This window comes from Macrobrachium nipponense, chromosome 30 (genome assembly GCF_015104395.2).
Source record: "Macrobrachium nipponense isolate FS-2020 chromosome 30, ASM1510439v2, whole genome shotgun sequence".
NCBI classification, from domain to species: Eukaryota; Metazoa; Arthropoda; class Malacostraca; order Decapoda; family Palaemonidae; genus Macrobrachium; species Macrobrachium nipponense.
In genome coordinates this window covers 19160236-19177277 of record NC_087218.1, presented here as the reverse complement: position 1 = coordinate 19177277, position 17042 = coordinate 19160236, and the positions used below count along the sequence as shown (strand labels likewise).

The following is a 17042-nucleotide window of genomic DNA, read 5'->3' as shown; positions in this document are numbered from 1 at the left end:
GTACTGCATATGTATATCCTTTTACTTTTCAGATCTGGAGTAGCTTCAGACAATCTTTTCTAGTCATTTATGCAGCCAGATAGGTATCATATTTTCACATGAATCCAAGTATTAAATTATACCAGACCACAGGATGATACAGTTGACCAAGATTCCAGAAATCCAAGCTCCAGTTCAGGCTGCTGCTTGCTGTATGGGTAAGGCTAATTGCTTGGTACTTGACTAATAAATATTCTGGTTCCAAGTACGTAAAGAAAATTTTGAAATATATGCAAAACAAATGAGGGGAAACTAACTGCATTCTGCTTAACTGGAATTTGTTCATCCAAGGTAAATAGCAGATAAGGGAACTGAGTGTAAGTTTGTATGTAAATTGTATGACTGTTAACTGTTTGATAAAGATGGTCCTGTTTTAGCCCCATAAGTATGAGTAAAATTGTAAGTTTACTTCACAAAGAAGCTGATTACAGGAAATTACTTTTATTTGTAAAATTTATATACTTTACCAATAATGTATGGTAAAAAAAAGATAAAAAAAATAAAATTTAGTTTTTAAAAGCTTTAATAATAATCTTATCACAAGTATTCATGCCTTTGACATAAATTATTGGTCTACAAAATTACCAAGTACCTTATAACAAAATGAATTTTGAGATTACAAATTATCAGCAGAATACATCTACAGTGCAATACTATAACATGAAATAAGTACCCCCACACAAGGCATTATTTTTTTTTAACAGTGTTGTATTTCACGCTACTTTGGACATTTAATTATAAGTGTAATGTCCAGAAACTTTACAAAAAACCATTAATACAATACCAGCTTGATTTCTAACAATTATATATTACTAGGGGCAAAGCTACCTAAAATCAATTACTTTACTTACAAATTTAGCAGCAACTTATAAATTGGATTATCTAAAAAAAAAAAAAAAATTTATGCTGGTAAGTGTGTACGGTAAAAATAAGCTGCAGCTGAATGCTGAAGTTTTATTGGCAATGAACTGTATACAACATGACTATTATTTTAGAACTAAATACAAATCGACAGAATCATGCAAAGCTTACTGCGACTAAATTAAATTAATAAATCTTGGGTAATCTATTAACCCTTTAACGCCAATTGGACGTATTTAACGTCGATATAAATTGTCTGTTGGGTGCCAATTGGACGTATGGTATATCGATATAAAAAAAAAATTTAAATTCGCGGAAAAATAGTTATAGGCCTAATAGGTGAAAACTTTTGAATCCCGTGCCTTGGGGGATGCTGGGAGCTCACGGATCAAGGCGTTGTTTTGTTTACAATCGTTACCCAGGCGCGCAAGCACGAATTTCTTTCTTCTCACACAAAACAAGCATCAGCGACACATCTCAGAAATTATTTCGTCACTTTGACGTAATTTTTGCACCATTTTATATTAGCCGTTACATGGAATATTATATATGAAAATGTGTGCAATTTCATGTAGAATACAACAATAAACAACTCATGGTTGTAGCTTTTATCAGTTTTTAAATATTTTTATATAAATAACGATGTGCCAAAATTTCAACCTTTGGTCAACTTTGACTCTATCGAAATGGTCGAAAAACGCAATTTTAAGCTAAAACTCTCATGTAATATTCAATTATTTACCTTCATTTTGCAACAAATTGGAAGTCTCTAGCACAATATTTTGATTTATGGTGAATTTATGAAAAAAAAAAAAAAACTTTTCCCTTACGTCCGCGCGGTAACTCTTTCGAAAAAATCAAAAAAATTTTCCGTCCGATTGTCGTAATGTTTGCACCATTTTAAATTAGCCGTTACATCAAGTTTTATATATGGAAATGTGCACAATTTCATGTAGAATACAACAAAAAAACAACCCATGGTTGAAGCTTTTATCAGTTTTGAAATATTTTCATATAAATAAAGATAAATAGAAAAAATTAGTCCTTCGGTCAACTTTTAACTCGACCGAAATGGTTGAAAACTGCAATTGTAAGCTACAACACTTACAGTCTAGTAATATTCAATCACTTACCTTCATTTTTCAACAAACGGGAAGTCTAGCACAATATTTCGATTTATGGTGAATTTTTGAAAACTGCTTTTTTTTACGTCCGCGCGTTATGAATTCATGCATCATTTTGAGATATTTTCTCTGTGTTGCCTTGATCGTTTTACAATGTGTTATATACCAAAATGATCACAATTTAGTGTACAATACAACAGCAAAAAATTAACTCGTTAGCTTTAACTGTTTTGCTCACAGCGCGATTTGATACAATTACATATGAAACTTTTTTTTTGCGCTGTCATATATCCCAATATTTATATATGATAGATATTTTTTTTATTTCTGATGGTTGCATACTAAACTTCAGGCAATGACAAAAAGCAGAGCCAAAAATGAACTCTTAATCTTGAAAACTAAGCGTGCTGTGATTTTTTTGGGGAAAAAAAAAATCCGCTTAGGCGCTCACTCGCAAACGCCGCCGGCATATGGGAGACGATTTTTAAAATACCGCTCCGGCGTTTAAGGGTTAATGGACTAAAATCTGTTAAAAGCTCTTAAAATCATGTTTTACGACACAATTTAGGATTACAACCAATATCAACCTAACCCTATTTTTAATCTGGGTCCAGACCAAACTGCCAGCCAACCAACACATACAAGAAACTTTCCATCAACTGGTCTGCATGGAGCCAGTGATAGGCCTAAAATGTTTAAAACCCACCCATACTCAAACCTCTGGAAGTAAAGTACAGTTACTCAAGTTTTCAAATCAACAAATTCTAGGCCAAATATAGGAGAGCCAACAGTCATCCTCCTACATTTTAAGCATTACATTTTGATATTCCTAATCATAGATACTCAACAGCTAATATTCATTAAACATAATTTTAATTTAATCAGATACTGGACCAATTCTCAAGTACATTTTGTGCATTATAGTATACTAACTTTTTAAAAATTTTATATAAGAAGAAAATTTAGATAAACAATTTAGAATGAAATTTAGATCTTTATAAACTAAATAATTTAGAGTGAAGAAAATCCTGAATACTGTTACTAAAATTTACCAACATAATCCATCCCCCTCCCCAACAAATAATGCTGTCACATAGCCAAAAAAAAATTAATAAATAAAAATGCCACATTATGTCTGACAGTTATATACTGCTGAACCAAAGGTTTCACCTTAATTTTTTAAAACTACTGAATTATGTCAAATTATACCTTGGTCCTAATGGATCCTTTTCAAAGCTATCACTTTCCCACCACAAATAAGTCAACTATGCAGTACATGAATTTACACCCAAGTCTCAATGATAGCTAGGCACTGGTGCAATAGTTATACAAATTACAAATCTGAAGAGTTACTGAATTACAACTAATTTCATGCTATGTCAATGAACATTAAGTGTGAATATGTAAAACTAAGTGCTTAGGCATTACTCAGAGGACAGTTGAATAATTCCATGCAGTTTACAACAAAATCCTTCACTTCCACAGTACCTGGACTGGACTTTGGCCCTTTACACCACACATCCAGCTTTCTTTAGAGATGAAATTTATAGTCCAACCCATGTCCCTACAGGCCTCATGCTAGTATATCAAGCAAAAACAAATCTGCTCACCCTTAATAACTGATCATTAAAGCAAACACCATCTAACCGGCTAACCATCACCATTCTGAAATCAGGGGAAATTTCTTTAATTCTCACACTATCAACTACATATCTCATCATTCCTTATTTTTTAAATGATACACATCCTTAATGCTAAGTGCCTGAATAGCACCTCTACCCTTTTACAGAATTTATCCAACAACCCTAGTCTACATGAGAAAAAGTAGAAACAAATGATATCTGGTTATTCCAACAAACCTTCCACCACCTAGACAAAATCATTTGACATGCACCACACAAAGCCACATGCTTTTTACACCCTACTATCTTGAATAGAAGACAATATTTCCAAAAATTTACTTGCATGAGAAATAAGGAGCGTACGTTTGTCACTAACTGTTATGTGGTTTAAAATATGAATTCATATTTCAACATTTTATCTACAATAAGGAAAAAAGTTTAACATATCTCTGTACAAGAAGGGGTTAACAATATTACATTTCACTCATGAATCTCACACGTCTATTTCTTGTCAAGAATAATTGTGATTGCCTTATTTATTCCATCCATTTGTCACTAACTGTTATGTGGTTTAAAATATGAATTCACATTTCAACCTTTTAGTATCTATAATAAGAAAAAAGTGTAATAGATCTCTGTACAAGAAGGGGTTAACATTACATTTCACTCATGAATCCTCACAATCTATTGCTTGTCAAGAATAATTGTGCTTGCCTTATTTATGCCTGGTATAGCCGCAGAGAAAATGTTCATGGAACAGTATTACAAAAATTCCATAATACAAGGGAATGTTGATTATTTACAAAAAAAAAATAAAGTTCTGTAGTAAGCAAATCAGGTCACAATCATTTGTATGACTTGATTACTAAAGACATAGATATATGTATGGTTTAGCATATAGCATAAAGACTTCATTTGATGCACAGTTTATCACAGCCTCTTTTAAAAGTAACATCTCTTAAAATAGTGAACAAATAAAAAATAATCAGCAGCACTCCAAAATTTCACATGGGTTTTTAATTTAAAATTGTACTTTACTGCCTGCTGATATAAAACATTTTTCCACAACTATGATCATTAAATTTAATCATGCACTTAAATCATTAAAACCACAAGGCATTTATAAACAATTAAAATGGCTCACAACAAGTAACTCTTGAATGTAGTTGGCTGCAAAACCTTTTTGCACACAGCTATATGCTTGGTAAAGGAAAATTAGTTGCCTTCCTTCAGTTGTCTTGATCAATAATATACTGACAAAATTCTCGCTTTTACAAAATCTTTATCTGGAATATCCCCACATTACAAAAACTTATTTACAAGTTGCCATGAAAAGAATTAAGGCACACACAGAAGCATGAAGGCACAATACTCTTGTGACTGGAAACAAATTATGTTGGATGGAAAATTTTTACTATTTTAGACCCACTACAAAAGCACATGCGACAGTAAGTTTCAGAGTTCTAAAATAGGAATATTTGCCTTCAATAGCTTAACATGCCAATCTCTAACTTTTTGTATGTCCAAAATATATGGCATACTAGTATCTGAATTATAACCTATCATCTCTCATCAACGTTAATGATGCTTTGTTAAAACAGAAAAAAAGTCATCAACTTTTATGGTGCTTGGTTAAAATTGAACAACAGATAAAACATTACAAACAGACTATTTTCAACTGTCCATTACAAGTATGATAAATAAATGCCAAAAAATTAATAAAAATCTTAATCATTTTCACCACAAAGCACAGTAATTACACTTTCTATTTTGAAAGCCTTCCTTCAACCTATAAAACCAAAGTACTTCACTCGTTGTATCAGAAGCATAACTATATACTATGTACTCATGAGAAACTCAGTGATGCACTTGAATATCATGTATATAACATTTCCAGTTGTAGAATTGAGTGAAGATGCAAAAATTTTTAAACAAGAATTCTCAATGGAAATTGCATAATTATGCTCTTTGGCAACATGGCTGTTAAAATGGTGTCTGGTAAACATGTCAAGTTCTTGTTACAAGTAAACATTCAACAAAATTCCACTTCTACACGTTTTGACTTGTTTTATTCATATATACATGTACTGTATATAAAACCATTTGCTTCACATTTTCTACATCATTCATTTACATTATCTTAAAATTTTAATGTCATTTGTGAAATTATACAATTAATATTCATATGTAAACCCTAAACATTAAGTTTATTCACAGGTTCTCTACTTCAAAAACAAGTAATCTTCACCATCTTGGATCTATAGTATGGCAAATTAAGAAAGCAATTCAGTTAACAAAAATAACTAAAACAAAAGATACACTCCAGTAATTAAAAACCATATTCTAGCATACAATTTCAGACCTCTGAAGCAAATTTTAAGAAAACACCATTCTCCTTTAGAAGAATCTTAGGAATTAGCTGACAATATGTGAATGGTATTGTAGTTTTGAATGATAAGGCATAAAAAGAAAATGCTGACTTTCATACACCATAACTGATTTATCAACTCATCAAGTTGAAAACCTCATATAATAAACCATGTTGATATTTGATTTGCCATATACCATTCCAAATAACATCAGCAAGGGGCTGGAAAAGCAGATAAAATTGAATGAAAAACAAAAAGGAATGATATATCCAAAAAAAAAAAGTTAATACATCCTGCAATACTCTGTACACATTACAATACTCAAAAATACCAAACAGGCCTATAAATACTGTATCTGTGAAACAGCAAATGAGAACAAGACAGTTTCAAGTGCTAAAAATCAAATGGACAATAAATGATATCCATACCATTGAAGAAAGTAACAATATTTTATAAAAGGATAGCAGTGATAAAACATGATCCTTTGCAAATTAAAATGATTCCATACGGGTGATAAAATACATAAAAGAATTCCATAAGGGTGATAAAATACAAAGTATGAAAAAGCTGTCAGGATCATAAGAACCAGAACCATGCTATACATCCTATGGACATAGTAATGTTGTAGAATGTAGAGCATTCAAATTGTCTGCGATACTGATTAGTGCTAGTTGGAATACCGCAGCATCTGCATAATATTCACGTTTGCTGGGAACATTATTTTGTCATAACAATAACTGTTCAGAAAGAAACCTTATGACAGTAAAAATTTTCAAGCTCAACTGTTGTATAGGTACATATTCTCAATAACCTAAAGCCTACATTTAAAATGTGCTTTGATGCATCGCCATGATTCGCTCCTAGATAGCCTATCTAACAAATATCCTTCAAATAATGTAAAAGGCTTTTCATCCAATATTTGTGATTACATGAAAGAAGCAGAAAACATGAGTTTTAACTTGAAAAACCAATCAACAAATAAAATCCTGACAGTGGGGACTACTTTAATGTTTTGAATACAAGGGTAGCACCTAATGAAGATTTTAATCTTATATTATTGCAGTATATTAAACTCATGCTCTCAATTGTATAAGGGTGTCTTGAACCCTCTTATAAAAAAAACATTAACAATAAAACAAAAAAATGCTGTTGAAATAAAACTTGTTGCAGATTACTTCATACAAGAATACAATCTTTACAAGAATCATTATGTTAAACTGAAAACAAATTGCTTGAGTAACTTTTTCAAAATATATAAACATTTCAATTAAGAAATGTTTTAAAGGAAAGCTACAACTGAGACTGTTTGAATAATACTGAGGTATTAAATAAGCGAGGAGAAAATTCCTCAAATTCTCAAATTCAAGTGACAAAAAATTTAATCTGAATTAACATGTAAGATATAACAAATATTTACAGCAATACTTTCAATGAAATCTTTTGGTAGCTGAATCACCATTTGCATTTTTTTTCTTTGGGGGGGTCTGCTGCTATGGATTCTCTATCTAGAAGGATATAAAAATCCATTAACAGTAGTAGTCTTTTTCTTCTTGAAACGCACATAAACATCAATACAACAATGTTTTTAAAATGAATGTAAATTAAAAGTTTTCAGTCATTGTCATAAGGCACAATATTTTCATTCTCATTGCCTCCAAATGTACTTTTTCAAGTAAGCTCTACACCACTGAATGGCTGGCTTTAATTAATTCATTTGATATCTGTGCATTAGTGTTAAACATCAATGTTTCCTAGATGAAACTGGAAAAGTTACTTTATATACATAAATGAACATCAATCACATCAACACCTTACTGAAGTCATCCCTTAGAACTGTGAGATAAACAAAAGACAAAGAAATAAATTACCATGTTTCTTAGATATTAAGTCTTAAAAATGGCTTTCTAACAGTATCAGCCAGTAGGTTTGATAATAAACCTATATAAGAGCAGAATCTACAGCTGTTCAACTTAATTGTTGATCTAACACAGGCAATGTTAATATAGTGACTAAATGTGATGCTCAGAATTCCCTCTACAACTAAACCAATCCATGCAAAGCATCCACAAAAAATAAATTCATCCTAAGCCCAACAATCTACAACACACAAATACCAAACAGTACTCTATTATAAAATATAAAATTAAAAATGTATTCTTAACATTATTGTGATCCTACAATATTCTAAAGAATTAAAACATTTCCATAAATTCCTTTAAATTAACAGTAATTTATCATTACAAATAAAACTAATATATGACCATTACCATACCTTCACTTTATTACCATTACAACTAAAAACTCATTAAGCCAAACACGAGATTAAAACAATAAAAATTGTCAATATTACCAAGAACATAGAAATACACAAGAGAAAATAGAAAAATAAATTACAAACACAAAACATACAGTATATCAAAACTTTTGATAATAAAAAACCCTGAACATTTGAAACCACTCCAGGACACAAGTCCACACAGAACAGCAAAAAAATAGAGGCAGGAACTATCACAAACATAAAGATAAAACGTAACTTCATTCACAGTGTGAAACAAATAAGAAAAACAAAAGAAAATATAAAGAAAAAGCAATTGTAAAACACAACACATAACACTATTAATCAGCCTACACTCAAGGTCTGGTTAGTCGCACACTTTTATATAATTACAAACGTTTTTTAAACCTTCCTTCTTCTGACTTTCATTTAATCAGTGTTATAATGATCATGTGATACAAAACAATCTATAAACTTAAAAATGTCAAGCTCTGAAGACTTTCAGTCTTTAAAAGTTATCAAATATATTGTACGTATATGGAACATTTAGAAAGTAAAACTACTAATGAGTACATATAACATATGTTAAAGACCAGTTTAATTGTGCAATTTATAGTTATGTATGTATATCAAGTCACCTATGTCCTGATTTTTACAGATTTGTACTGATCCTAATACAAAATCAGTTACAACCTATTTATGTAAAGTATCATACTTCCAGTTCTGAGGGATCATTTTAGGGGAATATAATGTATCGGAAAGATTTCAGAAATCTGTATTATTAATAGTATATAGTTCATTTTATGACTGGTATTACCCCTCACTTGGCATGGCTTTCTGGTTTTGCTTTCCTTTCCTTCTCTTTGGTTTCTTCTCACCTTGAAGTGAAACTTTCAATTTTCTCTTAATCCCATTCCCACCCTTCAAATCTCATTCTGGTAAAATAATTTGATTATCACAATTCACAAACCAAACCTTCAGGCCCACCAAGAGTAAAGATGTGACTCTGTTCTAGTTGAGCTAATTTGAAACAGTAAAATATAAGAGGAACACCATAATAAGGGGACCTCAGTCCTATCAGTAAGTACTTGTATTACCCTTGTATAACACACCTTGCATGGCACACAACAGTACTGAGGGTTCTTTGCAACATCTCTCCTTAAGCTATGGTTGCATTGCTCTCTGTCTTTTGTTATTTGACTGTCAGCTTTGGTCTCTTCCTACCTATCTGTACAACTTCTTAAAATTTAAAAGCATTTTTACTAATTGTCTGTTCACTTTGGTCTCTTTCTACCTAAGTATACAAATTCTTTGATTTTGAAATAAAACTTTTGTGCAAGTCTACAAATGTGACTTGACAGTCTCACTGACATATTATAAGAAAATAAAAAAGTACTATACACTTTCAGTAAAATGTCAACATTTCTGAAGTAACAGCTTCAAATAAATACACAACTTCAAGCAAATAGATTTAAAGACTCTGTGGCATCTGTATGAGTTAATGAAAAACTGTTATTTTCAACAAAACATCAGCCAACATTTTTTGTTTCTCCACATTCTACTTCATCAATGCATTCCAAATTGAGCATTCAAAGCCATCAAATCTAATTTAATAGTTGTAGTAAGGACATCCATTATAGATTTCCTCTCACAAGCTGCAGCATTTTATGCCATTTTGACATTTCCAGCTAGTTTCATATGATGAAGTTTATCTCATCACAAGATCATACTAAAAAGTCATAAAAACATCTGTAAAAAAAAAAAAAAACCAACAACAAAAAAAATATACCGTACGATTCATAACTAGGTCTTAAGAGAAGGAAAACTTAAAAATCCAGTACAGACTGAGGAGAGACCATAAAGTTCCATTTTAAAAAAGAAAATAAAATTTACAGTTCCTCTTTGACAGGAGTTGGGGGGTTTCAGTATCTTTCTTTTCAATTGGTACTTGGGGGGAAATAACCTTTTCAATATTTTCTTCAACTACCTCTGTTGGTGGTTGTTCTTTGAGCTCTACCTTCTCTACAATTTTTTCATGATCATCATCATCGTCACCTTCATTTTCCTCTGATAAATCTTTTTCATCCTCATCTGGTATTTCTTCCTCCTTTTCATCCTCATCTGGTATTTCTTCCTCTTTTTCAACCTCATCTGGTATTTCTTCCTTATCAGAGTCCTGTTCCTCGACTTCCTTCACACCTTCATCCAGGATAGTTTCTTCTACTTCTTTTCTTTCTTCTACTGTCTCCTGAAGTTCCTCTTTAATTTCTTCTTTCCCTTCTTCAGTATCATCTTTTCCCTCGCTGGCATCTTCAGACATTTTTACACCTTCTCCATCAACTTCCAAGCTAGGAGTTTCCTCTTCTTCATCTTCTGTATAATCAACACGCAAGTAGCCTAAATAGTCATTGTATGGAGAAGCAAAGAAAAGATAATCTCCCACCTGATCTGTTTCTGATATGAATCGTACATTGCCATTGTCCCCTTGAAGAGAGCCAACAATATTTCCTTCGGCATCTAATTCAACCACAACTGCTACATTGGAGGCAATCATTTCCGCAATTGGTTCAAGATGATAAATCTGCAATATAAAATCATATGAAACAATAACAAAACACAAATAAAATATTAAAAGGCAAAATCATAGGTAATAATGATAATCATCCCAAAGTTGAATCAAAATACCATTTTATCACACATGTTTATAGCTAGAGTATTTACCAATACAGTTATACAGTACTAGTTGGAAAAGCTAGCTGCAAATGAGATCCTTACATATTTCCAAGTGAGATCCTTACATATAATGATTCTATGAGAAAAGTTCATAAGTCCAAAATGCCCACATAATTATAAAATACTAGAATAATAAAATTAACATTAATAAAAAAAATCATTTGAGAGGAGAATATCTTTGTTGCCCTAATAAACAATGCAAAAAGATACAAAAAATAGTGTAGAATTTCTTAAAAGAAACATCAGAGATAATTACACAAATCTGCTTCAACTAATTAATACAAACTCATTAATATTAACATTAGTTCCTCATCTACCTACATGTATGAGTATTCCAACTCTGGAATAAATAACAATGATACATGTTATCCCCCCTTCCCCCAAAAATACACACAAGAAACAAATGTAAAGAAGAAACTTAATATTCAAAACTGACCTTATAAGATGCATTTTCAGTAAATTGATTTGGATACACTTTGGAAATGGTATCGAAGAGAAACTTTGGTATTCCCAGAAGGCGTAAAAGTAATTTCCGTAGGAGAGGATACCTTGACAATATGCTTATAGCATCAATTTTTTTATTATCAACAGCAACCAAAGACACATAATAGCCACCATCCTTCTTGGCTCTCAGGTTGTCAGGTTTACCAGGTAGTCTATCTACAAATACATCAGTCTTTCCAGCATTTGGGCCATTCAGCCAGTGTCTGAAATAAAACGGGACATTAATTCCTATAAAACTTACACTCCAGTATAGCAAATGGCTATTTCCTATTCTCCATCTACAATAAACAACCAAGAAGATGTTTTGTTATACACAAATCCATACCTAAAAGCATACAATCATTTCACACTATACTTTCAACAAATATAGCTTAGTCTTGTTAAAAGTTTGTGGCAATTACTGCATTGGGAATAAACACTCACATAAGAATGAAATGTGCTACAGCAGAACACATATCACTCCTACTCATGTGCAGCACTGGCAATGAATTGTCAATATATGCTAAGGAAAGGCACACCATGCCAATAGGTTAACAATCTGAATAACAATGACGTCTTCAAGTTTTGTATGCTTACTGAAACCCTGCAGTTACAGAAAGCAAAAACCATCTTCAATACTGACTGACATCAACTGTTCATGGTTTATGGGTTGACTAATCACAAGAGTTCTACTGATCTTTCACAGCTGTTGATACATACAATGAAATAAACTAAAGTAGTTAAAAAGTGAATGGATAGTACTTCTAATTTAAAACCTTCAACTTGATGCAACTATTCTCCCGTAAGTAAAAAAGCCAAAGTATCAATAATGCAAATACAGTATTATTTCATTTCCAGCTCACCTTGATTTGGGTTAAAGATAAAAAAAATACACAAGATGAAGTTTTGTGGGGGGCGGGGTTGCATTGACAGCAGAAGAAATGTTTCATCATCTTATCTAATCACAAAGGATGACTATTTCTTTAATGCTAGCAATAAAGAGTTGACAGCAATTACTACCCTTGCATAAAAAATGGGTGACTATACTCAAGTAACAATCTAGTTACAAGTCACACCTTGGTGTAAACAAAACTACCAAAAGCATTTATTGTCCTCATTAATGGAAAAATCAAATCAAGAAAACTACTACTATGTTGTTGCTTTAAATGACATTGTTATGATAAAATAACATTTTATATATGTATATACTTATCAAGTAATGACACTGTTTACATTTTCCCATATGCGAGGAGGAGGGAAGGCTCTGATTCATAGTTACTTGGTAAGTACATACAGGCAGTCCCAGTTATTGGCGAACTCTGTTAATGGCAGTCCAATTTTATGGGGATAATCTGGTGATTTATGGCGCCATAACGCACTGAATTCCAGTTATTGGCACCTAATAATTATGGCGCCATAACATACTTAACAGAGGCACTATTAACCAGTTATCAGCAACATTAACCCGATATCAGAGCCATAAGCCTAAGTAGCCGAGTTTCGGTTAATGGCGGTTTTTCCTGATCAGCACCACGCCAAGTACGGAACGCCCCCCCCGATAACTGGTCACTTTTAATTGTATATGTAACTTACCAAGTAATTACATTGCTGATTCTCAAATTGACCCAGAGGTGAGATATGGCTAGATTCTACTACAAACATTAATGAATAGAAATAATAGTATTAAAACAATGCTTGCTGTTCCTTATCTAATAAAAGAGTTCCTGCAGGCAGATACTGCCTCTGGTCAGTGTTCATCTGTAGGGCTGATGCCTTTGTATAATAAGACGCCCTGTGAGGTTATTTAGACCTGCGATAATTTACGCTAAGGTCGGTTTGTTATGACTCTCCATCCTCATTAAAGTGTCTTGGATTTCGATGATAATTTCTAAGTCAGTATCTTCTTTGGGTATGAAGGCGGAGATGTTTCATACTCATGATGATAATTTCTAAGTTCATTCAGTATCTTCTTTCTAATGTGAGGTTCTATTGTGAAACACAGAGAACAAAAAAGTCTGTATTCTCGAAGTCTACATGTTGCAGATCAGATAAAATTTCACAGGTCTTCCAATGATGATGGCTAATTGAAGTCTGACATACAATCTGGTTAACAAATCATAAAGTGAGCAGACAGTAGCTCGAACATACAACATACACACAGATGACATAGATTACAAGTTATGTAGGCCGTTTGGGTTATAGGTCACTGTGGTTGTCTCAAGCAGGAAGCTTTGACAACCGTTTACAAAACAATCGATTTGATGACCACAGATGACGGCAAACCAGACACTAATTGATACAACACGTCATCTTAGCCTACTTTATATTATCTGGTCTGATCACATTCCTGGAAGCAAACTGGTTGACCTCTTGGGTCACTGGTTTTAATTAATCATAGTTTAGTTTTTATATATGGAATAACATTCCACATTTTTATATTATGTAACACTTACACATCTTATCTATGTAGGGTGTGGCTAGTTGGCGACAGTGGGGCTTTGTAGCAAGGGATGAATCAAGTGACTACAAAGCATACAAGTAGGTAGTTGCCCCCTGCCCTGGGCATAGACTGACTAAATAATGACCAGACAAAACAACATAAATCACCTACACTGCAACAATATAAAAAACACCACCTAACCATTAACCATTAAAAATAAGAAAGGAGGGCGCTCCAAGTGCTACGTGCCCATAGATATCAAGGTGAAGATATAGAGATAGGAAGAAAAGCTTCCCCACCCAACACCCTGCCAGTTACAGACAACAGCACTAAAACACTACAAATATTGATTGAATTAACATTTCTACGTCTTTCAGATGAGTAAAACACACACACACACACACTTCCAATGTGCCTCTTCAAGATGACATGGTGACCGATCTGGCTTCATGAGCTTTAGCTCTTATTGACATTAAGTCCTCATCTCCAACTTGCCCATGGGCTTCATCAGATCTTTCAGAAAATACACTAGTCCATTCCATGACACAGGACAGGTTTTTACCAAGCATCAGAGAAGAATTTGGGGACCTCGAATCCTTTTTCATTCTGTCCAAAACATATCTTAGTGCTCTCCCTAGGCACAGCCCTCTCCTTTTCCTCTAAGCCCAATATTTTCATCAAACTTTTGATAATAAATGAAGGAGGCTAAGGTTTGATAAGATCATTTTCAGTCAAAAAGCCCTAGGTAAAAGCACATACGGCATCTCCTAGTGCAAAACCCACATTTTTGTCAATGGCATGCATGCCTGTAGACAAGATGACAGGTTCTTAGTCATCCTTAAATACAGGAGTAAGTCTGCAACATCCTCTATAGACATCGCAGAAGTCAAGACATCATGTCTTTTACATCAATTTCTAAAGATTGCCCACTTGGTCTGATATATATTGTCAGAGGCACACTTGTGCTTTGCAATTGCTTGAATAGTTCTTGAAAACCCCTTCTGTCGAAGGAGTTTCCTGATAGTCTGTAACCGAGCCAAAGTGGACAATCCTTGGTGGAAGTGGTTGAAATGGGGATGTTAGAACAGACTTACTCTCCGTGGTAACAACCTCAGAAGGTCTGTCTCTAACAATAGGAGGTCTGGAAGCCATTCCTGTCAGAATGGGGCCCACTAAGACCCTTGTGATATTCAAGTGACTCCTGAATTTGATCACCTCTTGTAATATGCAGAACAGTGGAAACGCTCAGAGGTCCATGTTCAACCAGTCCTACAACAAAGCATCTGTCACGCAAGCAAGAGGGTCTGAGACTGGTGACCAAAAATTTGGAGGTGATAATTTTTATATGTTGCAAACAGATCTACAAGCAGTCTCCCTGCTCAACCCATCACCTGATAAACCTGGCTAACAACTTGGTCTTGTTGTTCTCACTCCATAATGAAGAACAAATACGCCTCTCCTTATTGCTTTATACAAGTCAGGGCTGTGGTGTTGTTGGAGTGTACCGTAACTACTTGGCTGTAAACTAATGATACAAATGCTGTAGACCCAGTCACACGGCTGTCATCTCTTTCAGAATGATGTGCCAGTGTCTCAGTTTTTCAGACCATTACTATCCCGAAACTTCTTGGTTTCCCAAAAGGGCTCTCCAGACTGGGTTGGATGCATATGCATAGACTGCGAAGGCAAAGTCCGTTCTTTGACTTTAGAAGGGGGCTCAAATACTGGCGAGCAATGAAAAACTAGAGCCTCAAGCGTCTCTGGGCACTCGGGCGCTACTGTGAGCTCAAGGTTTAGTAGCAGTTCAACTGCTCAAGGGGGCTCAGGCATCATCAGGCATTTAGGTGCCATTAGGCGGAGATTTTTTTTTTTTGTGTGTGTGTGTGGCGCTGCCTGAAGAATGTGTATTACTGCCGGGTTATAATTATGGTTATTTATGCTGTCTGTTTAGTGATTATGTATTATTGGTCCTGCATGATTTTCATTTTATTACTTATGAGGTTTAGTGACTTATTGCTGCATTATGTGCTATTTATATTATGTTCACTGCTTTGGCTTATGCACACTGATTGTACTATTGGTATGCTTTTTGATGTAGCTGTTTGTTGATTTAACTTATGTTATTTGTTAGTGTTGTTATTTTACTATGTTTTGTTGCAAAGTAACTTGATTGTGATACATGTCTTTTGTTTTTTTTTTAATTCACTGACTTGTTATGTAATCTATGATTTACGTTATTTATTTTCACCAAATCCCGACTTACTTGTACATTTTGTAAATGACTCTTGTGGATATGTAAATAATAAACTAATTTTAAGGTAATTTTTTTTTGGTTTTGTTTAGCTCCTTACTCCTTTGTTTTTGTTTGTCTCAATTTCTACCAGTCATTCCAATCCCATTTCCTTTTTGCTTCTAGGATCCTGCAGGACCGAGCGCGGTCCATTACAGTACTTAAACCTCCCTATCGCCCAATAACTAGCAAATGTGACCTATGACAATGAGTAGCCACAAAATATGCTAACACTCCTGATGTTCATCACCATGGAAACTAACAATGTCAAGGAATATAACAGACATCAATTCAACAAGTCTTTACCCAAATGATTAAAAGCTCTGGTCAACAAAGACCTAACACATTCTTCATAATGCACTAGCGGGTAAGCAAGTGGTTAAAACTATTACAAGTTATTTGCATTTTACAGCACATTCACCCTATAACAAACCATGTTACTGATAATAAACATATTGGTAAAAGAGGAACTTCCTGAATAATTCTCCAATGATATACTGTAATTTCTTGCAGAGTGATAAGCTTTGCTGAGTAAATGTTCACATGCACATAAAGCATATGATTCCACAGCAGAATCTATTATTTATCACCTGACCAATAAGACCTGAAAAAATAACAAATATCCCTGATTCAAACTAATGTCACATTACATTAGTGTCAACCTAGCATAGTACGTATAGCTTACCTTAAGACTCGAGATCTGAATGTTTCACAAAGCAAAACAAAATCCCGATCTGGTGAAAGCTGAACCCCGTTGGCAAAATGAATATTCTTCAACAGCACTGAATTAGTTTTTGTTTTTGAGT

At 33.5% G+C, this 17042-nt stretch overlaps 1 pseudogene; it reads right to left on the bottom strand.

Annotated features, from left to right (window-relative positions):
* Window positions 1-544: 544 nt before the first annotated feature.
* LOC135202355 (adipocyte plasma membrane-associated protein Hemomucin-like) overlaps window positions 545-17042 on the bottom strand; it is a 171263-nt pseudogene continuing 154765 nt past the window's right edge.